Source organism: Hypanus sabinus, chromosome 3 (genome assembly GCF_030144855.1).
Source record: "Hypanus sabinus isolate sHypSab1 chromosome 3, sHypSab1.hap1, whole genome shotgun sequence".
NCBI lineage: Eukaryota > Metazoa > Chordata > Chondrichthyes > Myliobatiformes > Dasyatidae > Hypanus > Hypanus sabinus.
Genome location: NC_082708.1, coordinates 70583383 through 70608448, shown reverse-complemented (window position 1 = coordinate 70608448; position 25066 = coordinate 70583383). Strand labels below are relative to the sequence as shown.

Here is a 25066-nt window from a genome sequence, read left to right as displayed (position 1 = left end):
TTATCCAGTAGAAAAATTCCTCAAAATATAATGAAAGGAAAGGTGCCTACATATACATACATGCTTCCTAAATAGGCAAAAGCTTTCAACGTGAATGCTGTTTTTAATCCACATCATATACTGTAAGTAAATACTCTCTTCCTAGTTATCTGGTTGTCATCTTTATATTTTTGAGTAGATTTGAATTTTTTTACTTTGCTATCGTTTCTACATTTCAACTGTATTCAGTTACAATGTAAAATATTTTAGGATGCCGTATTGTAATAATATAGGAAACAGTGCCATTTGATACTGCTGTTGATATCAGTTTTTGAATAAACCAAACTGCCAATTCTTGTGGAAAGGACATTCCTCACCAGTTTTCTATGCTATGAATGAAAGCCTGAAGCCCTTGCTGTATCTAATGTATTCATCTATTTCATGTTGGAATTGGGAGTGAATTGAACTGACAACTGGAAGGTAAAAAGAATCATTGACTTGACATTACTGGTTCTATATGGTTGCAAAAACTTAAGTTTTACCCTTTGCTTCATTGGCCCAGTTAAGAAGAATGTTATTGAAACTTCTCTTGCTTGATTGCTCACCACTGGACACAATATTGTTTCAGTATATTATTCTGATTTATTGGTAATGGCTCTACTTTTAACTCTTGTTTTAACCATATAACAATTACAGCATGGAAACAGGCCATCTCGGCCCTTCTAGTCCGTGCTGAACGCTTACTCCCACCTAATCCCATTGACCCACACTCAGCCCATAACCCTCCATTCCTTTCCTGTCCATATACCTATCCAATTTTTTTTTGTTCCTTTTTCCATTATCTAGATTATATTTAGTCCTGTTGTGTTGCCAAGTTTCCAGCTCACATTCAGATGAACTGAGAACTGTTCTCAACATATTTCCCTCCACTCAACTCAAAGCAGTTTTGGTCATTTGGTTGAATGGTGATGGGTAATAACATAACATCACTGGTTGAGGTGATATACTTTTCTTATGGTTCTGAAGGTCTAAGGAACTTAATGGCTGATCTAATTCTACAATTTAGCATAGAAATAGTGCCGCATATTGTGATGTGTAGTCTTCAGTATGCAGGCAGGAATTTAACATGAGGAGATGGTCATCCTTGATGTGTACTTGTGAAATCCATTTCCAATACTTAATAAATTGGTGGTTAAGTCACCTACCCCATCCACTTATCATCATCATTAAATTTCTTTTACAGTTTGGATTTGTGGGTGGCAGGGTGGAGATGCGTTTTTTGATTTGTGGGTGGTGAGGTGGAGATATGTAAAAGAGGTGTAAGATGCTCCTTCTCTCCGCTAGCCTGCAGGTCACCCTTGGGCAGGGTGTAGCACCTGCTTAGCTCCCCAATCAGGATCACTTGAAGCCATGGGAGCAGGTGGTGGATGGTCATATGAGCATGCAGCTAAGCAAACAGAGTCTGAAGAGTATTTATATTGGCTGGGAACACTTGCTTTGTAAAGACACTGCCCAGAAGAAAGCAATGGCAAACCACTTCTGTAGAAAAATTTGCCAAGAACGGTTACGTACCCGTGGGTATCTTGTACTTGTCACATGACAGTGGTGTTGAAGCTATACTGGACTTGAGGTAATGGTCTTGTGATGGTGGAGTGATGTCATTTTCCTGCCAGTAGAGGTCATATGACAGTTTTTTAACAGGGTATAAAAGGAGGACCCCTCCCTGTGAGGAGAGGCAGTTCGTGGCTGGATTTGCCATTTTGACTCCATGCTACTGCGTGGTCCAATATTATGACGCAGCTTTGTTGAAAGGTGGAGTTTTATTTTCTGCCTAAAGTTTAAAAGGTCATTGCCGGCAGTTTCTTTATAATTCTGCCAGTTAACAGTCAGTGGAGAATGAAGATCAGAGTTCGGGAACTAAAAGATTGAGGAAAGTCGATTTTGACGGTGAAACAGGTTCGACCTTGTTTGATCCTCATTCAGAAGGAATTTGTTGGCTGTGCCCGTGTTAATCCCTGCAATAATAGCAAAAAAGGTTGGGTACAGTTTTGCCAAGGAAAGGTCAGTGCCTTTAAGCCATTTCATTTTCATATTCGTAAATTCTCTGGGAAAAGTATAGTTCGACTGGGAACCGCAGCAACATGACATGAAAGAGAATTTAAATCATCTAAAAAAGTCTCTCCTTTAATGGACTGTAAGCATTTTGAACTTTCGCAGTACTACTTTGGAGAACTGTTTTTGCAACATCACTTTAAGAACTGTTTTCGCTTTATCCCTTTAAGAACTGTTTAAGCTGCCGCACAGCAGCTGATTTCCGGTTGCGTTAGTCATTTGTTTACTTTTGGGGGGTTTGTTTTTCAGTGTTTAATAAATGTTTTATTTGTTATAAGAAAACCCTGCCTCACTTATATATTTATTGTTGCTGAATCCATAACAGAACAATCATGGTCATGGAAAAACTATGATTGCCCACATCATATGACACAGCATGTAACAAATAAACATTGATGTGAATGGGGTCAAGCAGGTTATACTGGCTTTTTTACTATTAACTGCGTCCAAATGTCTATACAACTCTCTGATACCTCCTCTTATTTACCCCCTGATCATGACCCCACTAAGGAGCACCAGGCCATTGTCTCCTATACCATAACCAACCTTATCAGCTCTGGGGATCTCCCATCCACGGCCACCAACCTCATAGTTCCCACACCCTGCACTTCCCGTTTCTACCTCCTACCCAAGATCCACAAACCTGCCTGTCCAGGTAGACCTACTGTCTCAGCTTGCTCCTGCCCCACTGAACTCATTTCTGCATACCTTGACACTGTCTTATCGCCCCTTGTTCAATCTCTTCCCACGTATGTTCGTGACACTTCTCATGCTTTGAATTTTTTCAATGATTTTAAGTTCCCTGTCCCCCACCGCCATATTTTCACCATGGACATCCAGTCCCTATATACTTCCATCCCCCACCCGGATGGTCTCGAAGCTCTTCACTTCTTTTTGGATTCCAGACCTAACCAATTCCCTCTACCACCACTCTCCTCCATCTAGCGGAATTAGTTCTTTCTCTCAATAATTTCTCCTTTGGCTCCTCCCACTTCCTCCAAACCAAGGGTGTAGCCATGGGCACCCGTATAGGTCCCAGTTATGCCTGCCTTTTTGTTGGGTTTGCAGAACAGTCCATGTTCCAAGTCTATATGGGTATCTGTCCCCCTCTTTTCCTTAACTGCAGCGACAACTGTATTGGTGTTGCTTCCTGCAAATATGCTGAGCTCGTTGACTTCATTAACTTTGCCTCCAACTTTCACCCTGCCCTCAAATTTACCTGGTCCATTTCCGACACCTCCCTCCCCTTTCTTGATATTTCTGTCTCCATCTCTGGAGACGGCTTATCTACTGATATCTACTATAAGCCTACAGACTCTCACAGCTACCTGGACTATTCCTCTTCCCACCCTGTCTCTTGCAAAAATGCTATCCTCTTCTCACAATTCCTCCATCTCTGCCGCATCTGCTCTCAGGATGAAGCTTTTCATTCTAGGATGAAGGAGATGTCTTCCTTTTTTAAACAAAGGGGCATCCCTTCTTCCACCATCAACTCTGCTCTCAGACGCATCTCTCCCATTTCCCGCACATCTGCCCTCACCCCATCTGCCCGCCACCCCACTCAGGATAGGGTTCCCCTTGTCCTCACCTACCACCCCACCAGCCTCCAGATCCAATGTATAATTCTCTGTAACTTCCGCCACCTCCAATGGGATCCCACTACCAAGCACATCTTTCCCTCCCCTCATCTTTCTGCTTTCGGCAGGGATTGCTCCCTACGCGACTCCCTCGTCCACTTGTCCCCCCCATCCCTTCCCACCGATCTCCCTCCTGGCACTTATCCTTGTAAGCGGAACCAGTGCTACACCTGCCCTTACACTCCCTCCCTCACCACCATTCAGGGCCCTAGACAGTCCTTCCAGGTGAGGTGACACTTCACCTGTGAGTCGGCTGGTGTGGTATACTGTGTCCGGTGCTCCCGGTGTGGCCTTTTATATATTGGTGAGACCCGACGCAGACTGGGAGACTGTTTCGCAGAACATCTACACTCGGTCTGCCAGAGATTGCAGGATCTCCCAGTGGCCACACATTTTAATTCCACGTCCCATTCCCATTCTGATATGTCTATCCATGGCCTCCCCTACTGTCAAAATGAATCCAAACTCAGGTTGGAGGAACAACACCTTATATACTGGCTGGGTAGCCTCCAACCTGATGGCATTAACATTGACTTTTCTAACTTCCGTTAACGCCCCTCCTCCCCTTCTTACCCCATCCCTGACATATTTAGTTGTTTGCCTGTTCTCCATCTCCCTCTGGTGCTTCCCCCCTCCTTTCCTTCTCCCGAGGCCTCCCGTCCCATGATCCTTTCCCTTCTCCAGCTCTGTATCACTTTCGCCAATCACCTTTCCAGCTCTTAGCTTCATCCCACTCCCTCCGGTCTTCTCCTATCATTTCGCATTTCCCCCTCCGCCCACTACTTTCAAATCTCTTACTATCTTTCCTTTCGGTTAGTCCTGACGAAGGGTCTGGGCCCGAAACATTGACAGTGCTTCTCCTTACAGATGCTGCCTGGCCTGCTGTGTTCCACCAGCATTTTGTGTGTGTTTTTTGAATTTCCAGCATCTGCAGATTTCCCCGTGTTTGCTCCAGATGTCTATGTCCAGATGTCAAGAGTTCAGCAGATTGATCACTAATGTTATCTCTGAGTGGTAGTTGGAGTCATCAGATTGATAGCCTACACATCCAGCATCACAGCCCAAATCGAAGATAATTTAACCAAAAAAGTCCCCTTTTTTAAAGGCAAAAATATTAATTGCCCAAGGAATGAACTAAGGCAAACTAATGTTAAATAAAAATTCTGATGAAAAGTCATTGACTTGGATACTAATTCTGTTTTACTCTCCATAGCTGCTGCCTGACCTGCAAGGCATTGTTAGCATTTTCTGTATTTCAGATTTACAGCATTGGTGGTATTAAAATATTGTTTCCTGTAATAACAATGACTCTTGTTCCTCCAGTGACCACTGTTCACAGGAGGAAACAATATTTCAGTTTGTGTTTTCCCAAGCTGCTGTTATTCAATTACAATTCACTGTAAAACAAAAATCAAACATTAATGGGAGTGGAAAGGAGAAGTGTGCATTTTACAAGAAAAAAATGCAGAGGTAAACTGAATACAGCGTGTGTGTCAGGTACAATCGGATTAAACTTTAAAAAGAATGGCTTCTGATGAAACGTCAGTGTGAAATCCATCTCCAATAATTGGTAGTTAAGCCAACAACCCCATCCTCTTAACATCATCATTAAGTTTCTTTTACAGTTGGGAATACTGATAAAAACAAAGTTCCGCACTCAAAGCTTCCTATTTTTTCATATCAGTTACTTGGAGCAGCAAATCAAAATCCAGTTAAAGCTAATTAATTAGTGTATTGTTCTTGAAAAGTGTATCTCTGTAGTGTCACTGTCAAAGCTATGCAGAGCACAGTATGATGATGTTCTCTATAGTTTTAGCAGGGCTGCTGTAGTCATATTCTGCAGAACTCCTGATTTGCCATTTGTGCATCAAGTGGCTGTGATGCCAATATCCTGTAAAACTGCTTTAGAGTCTTCTTCATTGTATGCAGCAGTTCAAACCAGAAGGATTTACTATTGAACAGAGATTAATTTATCACTCCAGATGGCAGTTTCATTAAATCATAGTCTTCAAGTATAATAAAAGGTGATGAACTTGAAGCATTGGTCAGTGCATGGAAGAATGATGTTATGGCCGTTACAGAGACTAGGCTATCACAAGGGCGTGAATGGCTGCTGGATATTCTGGAGCTTAGATGTTTCAAAAGGAACAGGAAGGAATGTAAAAGAATTGGACAAATGCGATTGCTAATGAGGGATAGTGTCACTGCTGAGAAAGGAGGAATATTGTGGAGGTGTAGTCTAATAATTTAGTGTGGGTGGAAGTCAGAAACAGGAAGAGAGCAATTGGGAGTATTCTATTGATGCCTCAATAGCAACAGAGACACTGGGGAACAGATCAGAAGGTAGAGTTTGGAAAGGTGCAAAAATAACAGTGTTGTCATGGGGAACATCAACTTCCCTAATATTGATTGATACTTCTTTATTGCAAAATATTTTGATGGGGAGGAATTTGCTAGGTGTTTTCAGGAAGGACTCAAAATGTAGACAGGCTGAGTAGAGGAGAAATCATATTGGATATGGTACTTGACAATTAGTAGAGCTAATAGGACTTGATGTTTCAATCCTATGATAAGGCAGCACTCTTGATATTGGCAGTTGGTTTGGAGTGGTGACAAGGAGGGTAGGTACCTCATCGGAGTCATCAGGTGGGCACCCTCCTTCTTTGACATTTCATTGAAAAGTCCACAATGTCTCCAGAGGGCTCAACGGTGCTACTTGGCGTCCCAGATACATGCACCTCAGTTCCATACCCTCCTGTCTTCATCTTGCAGCCCAGTTGTTGTCTTTCCTTTTAATCCAAATCCAATTACTGCTTTCTTCTGCTGCATTTGACAAGGACTTGATTGCTTGTTGGAGTGAATAACCCCTCACCCCCATCTTCCTCAAAAGACTGGTTGTAGATGTAGCCACGAATCCCCTGCATCCCACTTCTACAGGGAAAATCTTGGTCTTCCAGTTATTCTGGACAGCTCCAGTTGTCAGTTCGGGGTACTTGGTCTTTTTCCTCTCATAAGCTTCTTCAACACCATCTTCCCATGGTACAGTCAATTCCACAACGTATGCCAGCTTGGCTGTTGTTAACCACAGGACCATGCCTGGTCAGAGTGTTGTAGCCGCAATGTCTGGGGGAAACACAAGCTTTTTTTCCAAGTCTACGTCCATTTTCCAATCCTGAGCAACCTGCAAAATGCTTACCTCTTTTGATGTTATATGGCGCTCTGGAGGCTGGCCTGCTGATACAAACCATGTGATGTGAACATTTCTTGCCGACGTTTGTGGGAGAACACTTGTGGTGATTCGCCTCTGTTCCAGGATTGAGGTTGGCTGAGAACCTGGTTATGCCCCTGGCTGAGGCTCATGGTGCATCCTGTTAAAATGTGCCTTAGTGATCCAGGTGCTTGACAAAGAGAGCAAGTGGGGTCTTCTCCCACCACTGGTTCATGTTCTGGGGTGTGGTTAGGAAGACATAAGTGGCTCTGATGACAAAACTTAGCCGAAATCCCTCCACCTCCCAGATGTCACGCCAGCTGAGTTTTCTCTTTTACAGGCTCTCCCAATAAGTCCACTGGCCCTGCTTGGCCATTGAGATGGCCCTGGCGTGTCGCTCTGCCTCCTCCTGTCTTCTCACCTCCTTCACCAAGAGCCATCTCTTCTGCACTGATGTTGCCTTGTGCCATTGAGGAGCCCTTGAGACGAGCCCGAGCCCGCTCTCCCAAATTGGACTTGGCCAACCACATCCCTGAAGCAAAGAGCAGACCTAGCACTCTGAACGGCTTCAGATGGGGTCCACTTCCTCCTGTTGCCACACGGGGCATAACAGTATCTTCAGATTCAGTGAAGGTCATAACCAACATTACTTTGGTGCATTTGACTTGCAATTGATAATTCTAATTTGCCGTTCCTGTATAGTCCAACCAGACTTAAGCATCGTGGAAGTCCAAACCACTGTTTCACATGTGTGCTGATCACTCTTTCAAGCTTTTCCACTCTTTCAAGCTTTGTTCATCGGGATTTCATACACTGTTAAAGGCCACATGAGTCTTGGGAGTATACCGAACTGGAAGCACCACAGCTTGAGTTGTCCTGGCAGCCAGGTCTTGTTGATGCGAGCTATGTACATGATGGTATCCTTTCTGAGTTGTTTAAACTGCTTGGTGTCCTTGAGATTAGCATCACACCATCAGCCCAAGCTCTTCACTGGCATTTCTGACACATTTGGGACAGGTGTTCCGTCAATATGAAATCTTTGATCTGTGACTTGACCTTTGCCAAATTCTAACAGCAAGGAGTGGGAAACCATCAATGCAGATGTGAGCCTGATCTTAAGTGGCATCAAGGGATCAGCAGAAAAGAAGTTGGAGAAGATGGACGACCTGATTTACAGCTAAAGAAAGGAGAAATTTGGAGAGAAGGAACAAGTCAGCAGGAAAGATATGTCTCCTCCCCCCAGATCCCCTCGTCTCCAGGAAATCCAACAACTTGTTAAAGAGAGAAGAGGCCTGAGGAAGTCGTGGAAAAAAGCAACAGCAGAAGAAAGGGAGGGCATCAACCTCCTTCAAGAGGACCTAAAATGGAGGCTTTCGAAGCTGTGCAGAGCAATTTAAGGAAACGACGCAAAAAGAAGGAAAAAGCTAGAACAGACTTCTACAAAGATCCCTCTAAATATGTGAAAGGCATTTTCACAAAAGAGAAAAGTGGATCCTTGAAAGTATCAAAAGAGGAGGTTGAAAGACATCTCAGAACCACCCACACTGATAAACTAAAAGATGAACCAATACTTGTCCCAGCTAACATCCCACCAATCTCACCTCCACAACATCTATTCAACATCAGCCCTCACAAGCTGAATGAGGTGAAAGAGACAGTGAAGAAGGCAAGATCGGCATCAGCGCCAGGCCCTAACGGTGTTCCGTATTGTGTCTACAAGAACGCCCCGGATGTTCTGAAATTTTTCTGGAGAAACATGAGGGTTGCATGGGAAAAGCAAGTGATCCCTAAGCCTGGAGAAGAACAAGGGGAGTTCTGATCTCAAAAGAAAAGAATTCATCCACCACCGAACAGTTTCACCAAATAAACCTTCTGAACATAGAAGGCAAGATCTTTTTTAGTGTGTTGGTGCAAAGGCTTACAAAGTATCTGAAACAAAACCATTTCATTGACACATCAATCCAAAAGGCTGGCATAGCAGGCTTCTCAGGATGCCTTGAACATATCAGCATCATATGGCATCAAATCTAGATGGTTTATAAAGAAGGAAAGGATCTGCATGTCTTGTTCCTCAACCTGGCCAATGCCTATGGATCAGTTCCTCATTCCCCACTGTGGAGTGCTTTTGAACTCTTTCAGGTGCCTGCAACAATAACAAATCTGGTAACACACTACTTCCAGGATCTGCATGTTTGTCTCACAACATCAGACTTCACCACAGCTTGGCAACCACTGGAAGTAGGCATCATGGCAGGGTGCACCATCTCCTCATTGACCTTCACTATGGCAATGGAGCTCATTATCAGAGCCTTAAAATGGGTTGCAGGAGGAAAACGGCTATAGTTTGGTCAACAGTTACCACCGATATGAGCCCATATGGACGATATAACAATACTGATGACAACTGTCCCCTGCACCAAGAGACTTCTGGAAAAGCTCCATCAAAACATCACATAGGCAAGGATGAAGACCAAGCCCAGCAAGTAATGAAGCACTAGGTCGGGTGTCAGATCTCTCGGAGACAGTGATGACAACTGCCTGATCTTCACTATAGCCTTGGAGAAGGATACGAGCAGACAGTATGGGAAAGTACTTCATTGGGGAAGGGGGATTATAATGCTATGAGGCAGGAACTAGGGAGCATAAATTGGGAATTCATTCTTTGGGACACTCCTCTGTTTTCGTGGATGTTTGCAAAGAAAAAGAATTTCAGGATGTATATTGTATACATTTCTCTGACATTAAATATACATATGAACATATGTACTCAGGGAACTGCACAACTGAAATGTAGAGAGGTTGTTCAGGGAGCACTTGCTGGAATTCTGGATAGATTTGTCCCATTGAGGAAGGGGAAAATGGTAGAGTGAAGGAACCATGGTTGATTAAAGATGGTGAATACCTAGTCAAGAGGACAAAAGAAGCCTAGTTAAGGTTTAAAAATTAAGGATCAGGCAGAGCTCTGGGGATTTACAAGGTAGTCAGAAAGGAGCTGAAGAATGGACTTTGGAGAGCTAGGAGGCATGAGAAGGCCTTGGCAAGTAGGATTAAGTAAAAATCCAAGGCATTTTACACATAGCAGAAAAATGGTTTGGCACAGCCAAGAAGGGCCAAAAGGCCTGTTTCTGTGCTGTAATGTTCTATGGTTCTATGTGAAGAATAAGAGGATGGTGAAAATGGGGAAAACACCAATTAAGGACAGTAGACAATATGTGCCTGGAGTTGGAGGAGGTAGGGGAGGTACTTAATGAATAATGAATACTTTTCTTCAGTATTAATTTGTGAGAGGGACTTTGACATTTGTAAGGACAGCATAATTCGGGCTGATATGCTTGAACATGTTGGTGTTAAGAAAGTGGATGTGCTAGAACTTTTAACAAACATTAAGATAAGAAAGACCCCTGGCCAGACAGGATATATCCTAGGTTACTACGGGAATCATGGGAAGAGTTTACTGCATATTTGGCGATGATCTTTGCTTTCTCATTGGCCACAGGTGTAGTATCAATTGTTTGAGGGTGGCAAATGTTACTCTTTGTTCAAGAAAGAAATTAAGGATAACCCTAGGAATTACAGACCAAGGAATTTATGAGTGGGAAAATTATTGGGGAGGATTCTTAGAGAGAGGATTTAGAGAATTTGGAGAAGCATCAGGATAGTCAGCATTGAGAGAGATAGGTCACGCCTCATGAGCATGATTGAATTCTTTGCAGATTAGACAAAGCACATTGATGAAGGTAAATCAGTGGATGTGTTGTGTAATGATGTTAGTAAGGCATTTTCCATCGCAGGCTCACTCAGAAGGAGGCATGGTATCCATTGAATCTTGGCTGTGTAGATACAGAACTGACTTGCCCATAGAGGGCAAACCGTGGTAGAGGATGGTGAGTATTCTGCCTGGAGGACAGTGACCAATGGTGCGTCGCAGGAATCGGTTCTGGGACCTCCATACTTTGAGATTTATATAAATAACTTGGATAACTAAGTGGAAGGGTGAGTTAGTACATTTTCCTCTCCTCTCCTATCACATTCCTTCTTCCCCAGGCCTTTGTCTCTTCCACATCATCTCCCAGTCTATTCCCTTTTCTCCCCTCCCCCACCCACCTGGGTTCATCTATCACCTTTTAACTTGCCTTCCTTCCCATCCCCTCACCTTCTCATTCTGGTATCTTTCCCCTTCCTTTCCAGACCTGATGAAGCAGCTTGGCCCAAAATGTTGACAATTTATAAATGCCACCTACCTGCTGAGTCCCTTCAACACTGTGTCTGTTACTCTGGATTTCCAGCATCTGCAGACTCTCCTGTGTTTATGCATATGAAGATGCATATTTAGCCTTGATCTCTTACATAGCAGTAGAAGGCCCTGTTGGAAGGTTTGGCATTTATAAAGGCAACACGAGTAAATCTGCAGATGCTGGAAATAAATAAAAACACAAAATGCTGGCAGAACTCAGCAGGCCAGACAGCATCTATGGGAGGAGGTAGTGACGACGTTTTGGGCTGAAACCCTTCATCAGGAGTGAAGTAACATGGGATGGTCGAAGGGGGGATAAGAAGTGGGGGGAGGGATGAAGTAGAGAGCTGGGAAGTGATAGGCTGAAGGGAAATGGGCTAGGGGGAAGGTGGAGAATCCCAGCTTCCCAGCTCTCTACTTCATCCCTCCCCCCACCTCTGGCCACTATTACATCTGGGAGATTGTCTGTGTCCTCTCTAGTGAAGACAGATCCAAAGTACCTGCCCCAGTGGATCCTAGGACGTATCTCAGTAGCATTATGATAACTGCTGTCAAACTACAACATAATTAAATATGCAGAACTCTTTTTCTTTTTCACATACCGTAGCAGTTAGTGCGACACTCTTGCAGCTCAGGGCGTTTCAGAGTTTGGAGTTCGGTTCTGGCACAATTCTTTAATGAGTCTGTATGTGCTCCATGTGGAGTGCATGGGTTTTCCCTGGGTGCTCGGGTTTCCTCCCACAAAGATGTCCTGAGTATGTCATTTGATATTGTCCTGTGACTAGTCTAGGGTTAACGGGCAAACACCAGGAAATCTGCAGATGCTGAAAATTCAAACACACACAAAATGCTGGTGGAACACAGCAGGCCAGGCAGCATCTATATGGAGAAGCACTGTTGACGTTTCAGGCCGAGACCCTTCGTCAGGACTAACTTAAAGGAAAGATAGTAAGAGGTTTGAAAGTAGTTGGGGGATGGGGAATTGCAAAATGATAGGAGAAGACCGGAGGGGGGGTGGGATGAAGCTAAGAGCTGGAAAGGTTAACGGGTTTGCTGGTGGCTCAAAGGGCTGGAAGGATCCATTCCGTGCTTTTATTTAAAAAACAAAAATAAACAACACGTGGTTTACTTGTCCTCATACTAAATAACTTTAAGGTTTAGTGCTCATTTTAATTTTGCATCTGTGAAAGAACTAGTGTTCAGCAAAATCTTAAAGAATCTTTGGGAATTTCTCTATCCATATCTGTGCCAATCGTTTAGAACGAGTGACTGCGCCAATTTGGTCTTCCACTGTCGCCCGTCGATAGAGATAGTGTATGTAGCCTGGTCGGACTCCCGAATATCCACAAAATGGCATGTCCACTCTTGCGGGGAAGGTAGGGGATACAGGAGGTCTGCAAGGAAACCAAGATATCTTTATTAGCCTAGGGGCCGCCCACCTTCTTAGCAGCGGTCTCGGTACGTTTTGTTACACGAGTCTTACGGACGGTACGTCAGATGCAGGTGGGAGAAATTGACTGAGGCGAGCGATCGAACAGCTCCAGGACGGAGACGGGAACGTGACTGGGCTGAGCGGGTCCTCCACCAAGAGAGGGCGTTCCAGGTCGGAGATGGGCTAATGAGGGGAGGGTCCTCCGACGCATAGAGGGCGCAGGTTTCGCTCAGGTCGCTGTTGTTTGTAGCGCGGGTCCAGTGCCACGTAATCAGGGTGAAAGGTCGATCAGGAGGCGTTGGGGCTCAGCCTAGCGAGCGGCAGCCGTAGAGCTACTCGTCCCCGGCGGACAGCTGCTGTTTGCAGCCCATTGAATTAGAGCCGGCTCGGTGAGTTCACAAAGGAAGGAAACAAAAGTTAGAAGAAATCAAGAAGAGAGTTCAGGGAAAAACCTTTGATTTTGTGTGGCGTGGTTGAAGGAGAGCTGGTGAGGAACAGGTAGTGGGGGAAGGTGGACACGGAGTAAAGGTAAGGCAGGGAGTGGGGTGAACTGGGAAAGCGAGAGCGGTTAAGTGAGGGGGAGAGGTTTAGGGGAGGGTGAGTGAGGGGGAGAGGGGAGGTGAGCGAGGGGGAGAGGTTTAGGGGAGGTGAGTAAGGGGGAAAGGTTTAGGGGAGGTGAGCGAGGGGGAAAGGTTTAGGGGAGGTGAGCGAGGGGGAGAGGTTTAGGGGAGGGGGAGCGAGGGGGAGAGGTTTAGGGGAGGGTGAGTGAGGGGGAGTTTAGGGGAGGGGGAGCGAGGGGGAGAGGTTTAGGGGAGGTGAGCGAGGGGGAGAGGTTTAGGGGAGGGTGAGCGAAGGGGAGAGGTTTAGGGGAGGGGGAGCGAGGGGGAGAGGTTTAGGGGAGGGTGAGTGAGGGGGAGTTTAGGGGAGGGGGAGCGAGGGGGAGAGGTTTAGGGGAGGTGAGCGAGGGGGAGAGGTTTAGGGGAGGTGAGTGAGGGGGAAAGGTTTAGGGGAGGTGAGCGAGGGGGAAAGGTTTAGGGGAGGGTGAGAGGGGGAGAGGGGAGGTGAGCGAGGGGGAGAGGTTTAGGGGAGGGTGAGTGAGGGGGAGAGGTTCAGGGGAGGGGGAGCGAGGGGGAGAGGTTTAGGGGAGGTGAGCGAGGGGGAGAGGTTTAGGGGAGGGTGAGCGAAGGGGAGAGGTTTAGGGGAGGGGGAGCGAGGGGGAGAGGTTTAGGGGAGGGTGAGTGAGGGGGAGTTTAGGGGAGGGGGAGCGAGGGGGAGAGGTTTAGGGGAGGTGAGCGAGGGGGAGAGGTTTAGGGGAGGTGAGTGAGGGGGAAAGGTTTAGGGGAGGTGAGCGAGGGGGAAAGGTTTAGGGGAGGGGGAGAGGGGAGGTGAGCGAGGGGGAGAGGTTTAGGGGAGGGTGAGTGAGGGGGAGAGGTTCAGGGGAGGGGGAGCGAGGGGGAGAGGTTTAGGGGAGGTGAGTGAGGGGGAGAGGTTTAGGGGAGGTGAGTGAGGGGGAGAGGTTTAGGGGAGGGTGAGTGAGGGGGAGAGGTTTAGGGGAGGTGAGTGAGGGGGAGAGGTTTAGGGGAGGGGGAGCGAGGGGGAGAGGTTTAGGGGAGGGAGGAGGGTGGGGGAACAGTGCAGGATGAGTTGTTTAGGGGTTGAATGTAGGCTTAGTGGTGGGGGAAGGGAAGAACAAGACTGGTTTAGGGGGTTTCTGGAGGGCAAGCAGTAGGGAGAGGGGGTGTGTTTTAGGGAGAGCAGTGGGGGGTGGTTTAGGGGTTGAAGGAGAGTTGTGTGAAGGAGTAGGTGGGAAGAGCAGTACAGGATGGAGTGAGAGATTGGGAACTGAGGCTTGAGTGAGTGGACAGAAGTGTTAGGTGTGAGTAAGTGGGGAGTGTATCACTTGTATGTTGTGATTTTTGTGGCAACAGTACAGTGTGATACGTAAAATGATTGTTACAAAAAGAAACAAAAATATAAGTCGTGCAAAAAGACAGTGAAGAGTTCATGGTCCATTCAGAGGGAAGTAAGCTATGCCTGGAATATGTGTCTTCAGGCTCCCGTACCTTCTTCCTGATGGCAATAATGAGAAGATGCATGTCCTGGATGGTGAAGGTTCTTAATGATGGATGCTTCGTTCTTAATGCATGGCTTTGTGAAGATGTCTTTGATTGTTGGGAGACTAGTGTCCATGATGAAGGCAGTTAAGTGTACAGCTTCCTGCAGCTTTTTTTAATCCTATGCATTGGCTCCTTCATACCAGACATTGATGCAGCCTGTCAGAATGGTCTCCATGGTACATCTGAAGTCATTTGCTGGAGTCTTTAGTAACATACAATCTCTCCTCAAATTCCTAATGAGATGAGCTGCTGTGGTATTTAGGAAGCTGGTGTGGGAGATGGGGTTTGTGTGAGGTAGAGAAGATACAAGAGACTACAGATGCAGAACTTTGGAGCATCAAACTCAGCAGATTGAATAGTGAAAGGGCAGTGTAACCCTGCATCAGGACAGAGAAACGTATTGGTAAAGCAAATGTCATGTTGGGATGGATTGAAGATGGAGGAGCAAAGGATGCAGGTGGCGGTGTATTGTTGGACTGAAGCAGTTCGAGAAAGGAGGACGATATGTGCTCAAGTTAGTTGTAGACAGGATAGAGGGAGTTTGTGTGGAAAATAGATCAATGTGATTAGGGTGTATACTGCTTTGCCAAGAACTTGTGTTTTTATTGTACATCATTAGACTTTTTAAAAGGAGATCACTTATTTGTGAATGTATCATGGTTCTTTGTGCAGGGATACTACCTAAATTTATTGATAGGTAGTAAGTATTCATTTGTACACTCTCCCTAAAATGGATGTAAAGTTGGAGAGAAACCTCTGACTATATTTGAAGTGTATTCCTGCACATTACATCCTTTAGACAGCTGTTCATTGTCATTTTATGTGTGGATAGTTATTTATGATAAAATATGAAATTTTGTTCTCCCTGGCAGTCTCTTATTCCCAGGACTTTGCTTTTGCTTTCTTTAATTAGTTGTTGCATGGTGCATTGGCTCTGCTAATGGTTTTACCTGGCTTGTTTGGAAAATCCTAGACAATAATTTGTTTCTTTCTCATAATTAAGCATGCTGCTTGTGCAGAAACATATGCTAGCATTCCTTGGCAAGGCAGTTATATATCAAATTGGAGTGGTTCTCTCTGATGTTAGTCTGACTTTCTTGGCTTTACGGAGCAAACATGGAAATGCAGGTCTAAGTAACAAGCTTCCAAGTGCAGTTAGCTTGGTGCACCTCTTCAAAGTTTGAAATAAATTTATTATCAAAGCAAATATATTGTATGTCACCATATATGACCTTAAAATTCATTTTCTTGTGGGCTATTCACAGTAGATAGAAACACAAAAGTCAATGAAACCACACAGACAGACAACAAATATGTAAAAGAAGGCAAATGTTTTATTTATTTAGACTGCCCAGCAGCCCCCAATTTAACCCTAACCTATGCGCTGGATGATTTCCACTGACCAATTGACCTACAAACCGGTACATCTTTGGACTGTGGGAGGAAACTGGAGCGCCTGGGGAAAACCCATGCATTCCATGGGGAGGAAGGACTGGAGTGCTTACAGAGGATGGTGGGGTTGAACTCCAAACTCTGTCGCCCCAAGCTGTAATAATATTGCTACACTACTGTGGCACCCAACTATGCTACCATGGGGTCCAAATATAAAAAAACAATATTGAAATCAAGATTTGTAGAGTCCTTGAAAATGAGTCTATAGATTATGGAATCAGTTCATTATTGAGATGAGTGAAGTTATCCAAGCTGGTTCAGGAGCCTGATGATTGAAGGGTAATAATTGCACCTGAATTTGGTGGTGTGGGACCTAAGGCTGTTGTATCTCCTTCCTGAAGGCAGCAGTGAGAAGAGCATGGTGGATGGTGGGGGTTCTGATGATGGATACTGCTTTCTTGTGACAGCACTGTTTGTAGATGTGCTCAATGGTGGGGAGGACTTTTCCTGGGCTGTGTCCGCTGCTTTTTTTCATGTAGGCTTTTCCATTAATGGGCATTGGTGTTTTTATACTAGGCAATGATGCAGCCAGTAAGAATACTCTCCACTGTGCATCTATCTTCAGTCCAACCATGGAGGCCAGCGTTGCCAAAATTGCCCAACAGGCAAAGATTAATTTAACATTCTTTTCAAATCATTTTAGTTTAGTTAAATGCTTTAAACTGTTTCTTTAGTTAAGTATTTTAATTGTAAATGTTAATGATTTGCACTGTTTAACAGTTTTTAGTCATCTCTTTTAAGTACTGTCAGGGTTAGAACGTTCTTATTGCCTTTGGAAGCCCAGCTGCTAAGATTGGTCTCACGTGTTTTGGGCCCAAATTGAACCTGTTAAGTACAGTTGAGGAATGCCTCAGGTAGTAGTTCTGTTTGGGGAATATAGGCTACCAAACTCAAGGCATAAGTAAAACTAAACTTGTTTGAAGTACAGGACATCTTCACTGTTGAAACAAGCCTTTGGAAGAATGTCAGGTATCAAATTTATACCTTAAGAACTTTAGGAATATTGTTAAGTAAAATTGAGGAAGAACGAGGATGATATTTTGCACAATTCCCAACTGACTGAATAGAGTTCTGACAAGTTCACTTTTGAATATACCAAGTATGTGCTAATAGCCAACATTGTAACCTTCAACCAGTATAGAGGTTCAGTGGATGCTTTTTCAAACAGCAACCTGTAGCATTCAGTTATTTTAAGATGTTACAATTTTAAGAGTCATAATCAATGAATGAAAAGGTCAACAATTAATCTGATAGTTATACCAAATCAAGTAATGTTAGCAGTCTATTCATATTAACTATATTCCAGTTGTTTCATGGCAAATAATATTCAGACAAAATTGTCCATTTTCATACCATAAAACATGGGTGCATAATTAGGCCTTCAGTCCATTGAGTATGTCTGCCTTTTGACCACGGCTAATTTATTTTCCCTCTCAACTCCATTCTCCTGCCTTCTCCCAGTGACCTTTGACACCGTTATTAATCAAGAACCTGTCAACTTCTGCTTTAAATATACCCAAAGACTTGGCTTCCGCAGTCATCTGTGGCAATGAGTTTTGTCTAAAATTCCTCCTCAACTGCCACTATTGGAAACATCCTCTCCTCTTCTACTCGTTCAATATTTGGTAGGCTTCCGCCCCCCCCCCCCCCCCCATGATTGTATTTTTTAAATGGTATTATACATAGTTTGTAATAAGTAGATAGAATTTTGGAAGACTGACACTGAAAATTGTTTAAATCTTATTAGTTAAATAATTATATGAATCTGGTTTGCTTTTGTTTACTCTGTTAAATGTGTGTCACAGTTAAGTTTCAGACCCAACTAAATGGAACGAGCTTCCAGACGAAGTAGTAGAGGTGGGTACAATTACAACATTTAAGCAATACTTGGTCAGGTTTATGTATAGAAATAATTTAAGAGATGCAGACAGAATGCAGGTATATGGGACTAGCTGAAAAATTTTTCTTGGGATTAATTGCTGTTAGTATGCACTCTCTTGGATACAATATTTGAAGTAATTTTCACAAAATTTCTATTATGATAACGTCAACTAAACCTTCATTATACAATGCTTTGTGTTATGGCAGCAGGTTTGAAGTCCTAGTAACAATCCTTTCTTGTTTAAAGCATCAAAAATAGCACTTTCAGACCAAATTGAAAGAAAATGGTGGTTTGATTGTTGTTCCTTCCAAGCGATATTACAGGACAACTGTAATTATATCATCATTCACGTTTGGAGGGTGCTTTTCGACAAATCATTTAAATAAACCAAATCAACAACAATTTAAAATCTTGCAGAGGTAAAGTGCAGCAAAATGCAAGTTAGCTTAGACATTAAATTTCACCTTTTTTTGTGGAAGTGGAGGCACCAGCCCCAATTAAATTCAGAAACTTATTGTGGTAAATAGAGGAGATATTCTGAAATGTGCACTTCTGAGTTGTCCAAATTAAAGTAGCAATTGGTATATTTTGAGTGACACAGCATAGTAAGAAAACACAAAGATCCAGCAGATAGTTCAGAATAAACAACAGGCTTAGAATGGGTAAGTAGCTGAAAGTAATATTTGCAATATAAAAATTATTGAAGAAATGTGTGTGATTCTTTAGCCAGGAACTACTGTTGCTTCCTAATCAGTTCTGGCTTAATTTCTTCAGTCTAGTTTTATAACCTGGGCTGTAAAATCGAAAAACTATGAAAATGGTTCATTAGACAGTCAAAAGAAAACACTGAACAATTATATTTACCCAATCATCTTTTTGTCTGAATTTGCTTCTACTATATATGTAGTTATGCCATTTTCCCATTGATGGTAGCAAAATAAGCAACAAGATGTCCCAATTCTGTGTGATTTTTGCAGTGTTTGCTTTCTTTTGTTCAGTACTGAATACGGGATAAATTTCATACCCGAGATTGCTTCCTTCACAATGGATGAATCAAGGTTAGAATTGGTGCCATCTACCATGGTCATATTATATGGAGGATTAACCACAGAATAGCATCATTCAGCTGAATGACTTTTCTGCATTATAATTTCAGTGGTTCAGTGCGAGCTTGTTCCTTCTACTATTCGTACAAACAATTTTTTTGCCTCTGTAAACCTGCAGTTCAATTCAATGCAGCAGGGAACTTCACTGGTTGTGTTCCATAAAATTATGCAAATTGTGATTTTATACCATGTGCTAAAATGCTAAACAAGATTGTCATGAAAATCCTATTTTGTTGATTTAGTTGCGCATTTGCAACCATTTAACAGCATTGTATATATAATGAGAACTGTTAAATGTGTTAGAAGTACATTGATCTTTTATGTGAATGTGTTCCTTCAAATCCCTAATTGCATTACCAATGTCCTTTGAAATCTTATTTATATGATAAAGAACAGATTTTTTTCCCCTTCAAGTTGATTTTGATTCCTCAGGCCTGTGTTTTCTTATACTCAGTTATATGCCAGAATAATTAGCATTGTACATCTGGGAATGTCCGGTTTCACTCTTAATTTACAATCCCTCTGAGAATGAAATTAAGTGAGTTAGTTCTTTGCTTTGATCAATAATTTTCCTACTTGTTGCCAAATAGAAGCCCACTCAACCCATCAGCTCCATGCCAGCATGTAGAGGAACAGCACTTATTCCTCTTCCCCACTTACATTCTGCATCATATTCTTCCTCTGCTCTCCCTCTAATTAACCTACTTTGCACACATGGGAGCAAACTGATGCACTGGGTAGGAAACCATGTGGTTGCGGAGCAAGTTTGCAAACTCCACACGGGATCAAAACCCAACAGCAGCAATAACAACTGTGCAACCGTGCGTCCTTGTATTGCAGTTCTTGCATGACAAGATGGATAATTTCTTTTTCAACATAGTAAAAATTTTAAATATCATGAACAACTTCTGTGACTACCCACCTGGATATTTTCAGTTTTGTTGATTTTTGTGGGAAAAGGGGAGAGTTCAGATCATACTTCTGTCCTTGTGGACTTTCAAGCAAACTATATGTCCACATATATAGCATATAGCAGGAGACTGAATTTTGAATGAGTGTTGCAAGTATTTAAATGAGCTGGGTCTTGGGACTTGTAATCAGCATCCAAAAAGAGGCATATTTGGAAATTCTTAGTTAATAAAAGGCTGCTTGTGAGCAGCCAACAAAATGAAGCTAGGTTCAAGTGAAATAGCTATTTTGGAGCAGACAGTGTAAGAGGAGGTCAGTGTTGGTGTGGAGCTGAGGCTTTGGCTCAGGAGGCTGTAATGTGAAGAGGCAGAGTTAGTGACCTAAGCAAGGGGAGTGAGAGCAACTCCTTTACAAAAAAAATAAGAACGGGTAAGATTTTATATTGTTCACTCATAGTCCTTGAATTACTTATGCAAGATGGTAGTTTGGGCAGTGGAATAAGACCATAAGACATAAGGCAGATTTATTATCCCTCTCAACCCCATTTTCTTGGCTTTTCCCTATAACCTTTGACATCCTGACTAATCAAGAATTTATCAATCTCTGTCTTAAATAACACAATGACGGCCTTCATAGCTGTCTGTGGCAATTAATTCCACTTATTTCAAAGATTCAAAGCATTTTTGTTTTCAAAGAATGTGTAAACAATATACCTTGAAGTTTGTCTGCTTACAGGCAGCCACAAAGCAAGAGGCCTAAATAACCCAACAAAAAAGACTAAAAACCTCTCAGCAGAGAAAGAGGGAGGGGGAAAAGCACGTACATCATGCAAGCAATTGATGCAAGCCAGCAGCATCCTTAACCAGACTGAGTCTCAAATTGGCTGCTGGAGTAGGCCCAAGCGAAGCCTCAGTTCCTTATACTAGCCGGGCAGATATGCACAGCAACTGGATCAGTTCACAGCCTCGGCGCCACAGAGGAAGGAATAAACGTTTGCAGAAGAGAGAGCGAAATCAGCTTGACCCTTACCTCTGTACCTGACAGTTGGCCTTTCAGTCTACCTTTGCCAGTAGTTAAATTGTCCAAGCATCAGATAGTGCCATGTTCCAGGACCTGGATCTGGTGCCTCATTATACCTGGGCCTCCCAGCCCAAAGCCATTCTCGATCTCACCATAACGCTTAGAGCTTGGAGTGATCCAACCTTGCATCAGAGTTGGGTGAACAGGCATTGAAGCTCATGTGCATCAACTCCTCTCCAAATTGCGCACTCCATCTCTGGCAGTGATATGAACGGATACATTGGTCATTGATTATTTGGTTCTAGCATGGTCCAGGAGGACTGGAAGATTGCAAATGTCACTCCACTCTTTAAGAAGGGAGGAAGGCAAAATAAAGGAAATTGTAGGCCAGTTAGCTTGACCTGAGTGCTTGGGAAAGTGTTTGAGTCTATTATTAAGGATGAAGTTTCAGGGTTCTTGGAGACTAATGATAAAATAAGTCAAGGTCAGCATGGTTTCTATGCAGGGAAATCTTGTCTGACAAATCGGAGAGTGGACAAAGCAGGGTGGACAAAGAGGCAGTGCATGTCATTTACTTGGATTTTCAGACGGCGTTTGATAAGGTGCTGCACATGAGGCAGCTCAGCAAGATAAAATCCTATGGCATTGCAAGAAAGATACTGGCATGGATAGAGGAATATTTCACAGGAGGCAGTGAGTAGGAATAAAAGGGGCCTTTTCTGGTTGGCTGTCAGTGATTAGTGGTGTTCATAAGGTCAGTATTGGGATCGCTACTTTTCGCATTGTTTGTCAATGATTTTGATAATGGCATTGATGACTCTCTGACAAAGTTTGAGGATGATACGACGATAGGTGGGGGTAGGTAGTGTTGAGGAAGCCATGTGGTTGCAGCAGAACTTAGAAAATGGGCAAAAAAGTAGCAGATAGTGTTGGGAATGTATGATGATGCATTTTAGAAAAAGGAGCAATAATGCAGAAGATTATTTAAATGGGAAGAAGGTTCAAACATCAGAGATGCAGAGGAATTTAGGACTCCATGCAAGACTCCCAGAAGGTTAATGTACAGGTTGAGACTATGGTAAATAAGGCAAATGCAAATGCAATGTTGGCATTTATTTTAGAGGAATAGAAAATAAAAACAAGGAGCTAATGCTGAACCTTTAAGATGCAATTCAAGCCGCACTTGGAGTAGTATCAGCAGTTTTGGGACCCATATTCTGGGGATGAAGGGGTTAAGATGTGAGGAGCATTTGACAATTTTGGGCCTGTATTCACTAGAATTTAGAAGAATGCAGGGGGATCTCATTGAAACCTGCTGAATGTGGAAAGGATGTTTCTTATGGTGGGGGTTATCCAGAACTAGAGGGCACAGCCTCAAAATCGAGGGGTGACCTTTTAGAACAGAGGTAAGGAGGAATTTTTTTAGCCAGCGAGCAGTGAATCTGTAGAACACTCTACCACAGACAGCAGTGGAGACCAAGTCTGTGCATATATTTAAGGCGGAAGTTGATTGTTTCCTGTTCGGTCAGGGTTTTGAAGGATATATGGTGAAAAGGCAGGTGCATAGGGTTGAGTGGGATTTGAGATCAGCCATGATGGAATGGCGGAGCAGGGTGGGTGGGCTGAATGGCCTAATTCTGCTTCTATGTCTTATGGTCTTATACGGAACTGTGCATACACAGCGGCTTGAACACGTTGCACCTCGCAAGGCCCCAAGTCAGTTCGTCCCCTAAACCCGCCTCACCTTTTTTTTTCAGAAAAGGTGTGTTAAGTACCGTTTTCAGTTGAATCTCTTGCCTTATGATTTATCAGTAAGGTTTTGCACATCTTAAACCAGAGCTCTCCTCTTCTGTCCTAAAGGGATATCCTGTTATTCTGAGTGTGTGCTGTCTGATCCTAGACTCCTGCACAATTGGAAAAATCTCTCCACGTCCACTATGTAAGCTTTTCAATATTCAGTAGGTTTTTGTCGAAACCATGGTTTCCAAACCCACCATCTTTACCTGCTGGATGGACAGGGACAGTAAAAACATGGAGAACACATGGAAAACAAGTTTCCCTCTAAGCTACCCTCCATTCTGACTTGGAAATGCTCTGTCCATTTTATTACTTAAATCAACTCGTCAATGGGAATATTCAAGCAGCCAATCTTGTGTGGTAGTGTGGTGCGTGGCCAAGCGGTTAATGCGTTGGGCTAGTGATCTGAAGGCCGTGAGTTTGAGCCCCAGCCGAGGCAGTGTGTTGTGTCCTTGAGCATGCCACTTAACCACACATTGCTCCAGTCCACCCAGCTGAAAATGGGTACTGGCAAAATGCTGAGGGTTAACCTTACAATAAACTGGCATCCCATCCGGGGGAGGGGGGGGGGAGGAGAGTCTTGTACTCTCAGTCACTTCGCTCCACAGAAACTGGCATAAGCACTGGCCTGATGAGCCTATAAGGCGCAGGACAGATTTTAACTCATCTTGTGGTGGGAATTCAGTGCAAAAAAAAACATGTGGACATGCACAAGAAGCCCAGCCATTGTTTAGACCAAAAATCAGAATGGGGAAGAAATGTGATCCAAATGACCTTGACCATGAAACAATTGTACTCCTGCAGTATGTGGGAAGTCAGGGAACTTAATGCTCTCCCCTGTGTGCAGATCCTGGAGACCAGGTCAAAGAACTGGAGCTAAATCTGGAGGTACTCCAGATAACCTGGGAAGCTGAGGGCTTCATAAATACGACTTTTACTGAGGTGCTTATATCCAAGGTAAAGGCTTCAGATACATGGGAGAGGTAACACAACTGGGCAGTTAGTACAAGTTTCTCTTGTGGCCATTCCCTTCAGCAACAGGAGTACTCTTTTGATGCTGCTGTGGAGGATGACCCATCAGTGTACAGCAGTACTGTGGCCTGCCTCTGGGGTTCAGCTAGGAAGGGTAACATCAGTCAAATAAGAGATTTTGTGTAGTTGTGTAGTCCTATTTTCCTGCTTGATCATTAAAAAAAAAAAGAGTTTGCACAAATTACTGTGTCCTTTAAGTCACATACATGTAAGATGAGGTTGAGGTTAAGGTTGATAAATTTCCAGTTCTAAGGGACATTGAATCTTGTGGGGTTTTAAACATAGCTCAGTAATTGTGACTAATGCAACTGTGACCACAGATTGTTTAGATTCCTAGTTTCTTTGGGATATTGTACTTGTGTCCAAATCAATTGTTTAACCATTATCTATACCACTCTGTTACCATACTCAGTGTATATTTAATACTTTTGCCCAATAGCGGTGATTTTCATGGTTCAATTAGGAATATTCCCAGTTAACAATTCAGTGTTCAGTAATAGATGAATTAAAAAGTACTCTCTAAAATATGAAATTATTTGTTTTACAGAACTGAAGGAATCAAATGAAAGAGTAGCACATTCAAGACAGTATCTGCAGTACAAATCAAGACAATCAAGTGTTGTTTGCACTGTACTTCACAACTCTTGTTTATCACTTTGCAATATTAAAAAATGAGGCAGCTGAAAGGAAAACCAAAAAAGGAAACTTCAAAAGACAAAAAGGAACGGCGGCAAGCCATGCAAGAAGCTCGAAGTCAAATCACCACCATAGTGTTTCCCACATTAGCTGTGGTTGTGCTGTTGATTGTTTTGTTTGTTTACGTGGCTACTCGACCAACTATTGCATGAGAGAAAAATTACAAAGCTTTTCATGAAGAAATTTCATCTTGGCTACAATGGATTTAAAATGGAGTAAATCCAACCAGGGTTAAATACTTCACAATTCTAGAAACATTTTTCTGTCCAATTGCAGTTCCATTCTTATTGGTCTCGACACGTGTTTAAAGAATATTATTGCCACTAGTACAGTATAAATAATATATGCTAATTTCTCTCATGTGCCTTTGAAATTTTCACCAGACAGTGTTTCTCTCTCCTCCACCCCTCCCAACACACACCCCTTAAAGTTATCTGGAACATTTCCAGTATT

The 25066-nt window shown here is 43.2% G+C and overlaps 1 long non-coding RNA gene across 1 annotated transcript; it reads left to right on the top strand.

Annotated features, from left to right (window-relative positions):
• Positions 1-12873: 12873 nt before the first annotated feature.
• Positions 12874-24562, top strand: LOC132391427 (uncharacterized). The gene is made up of 3 exons (XR_009511206.1): positions 12874-12991; positions 17977-18028; positions 24465-24562. It is a non-coding gene; the product is annotated as an uncharacterized LOC132391427 (long non-coding RNA).
• The last annotated feature ends 504 nt before the right edge of the window (positions 24563-25066 follow it).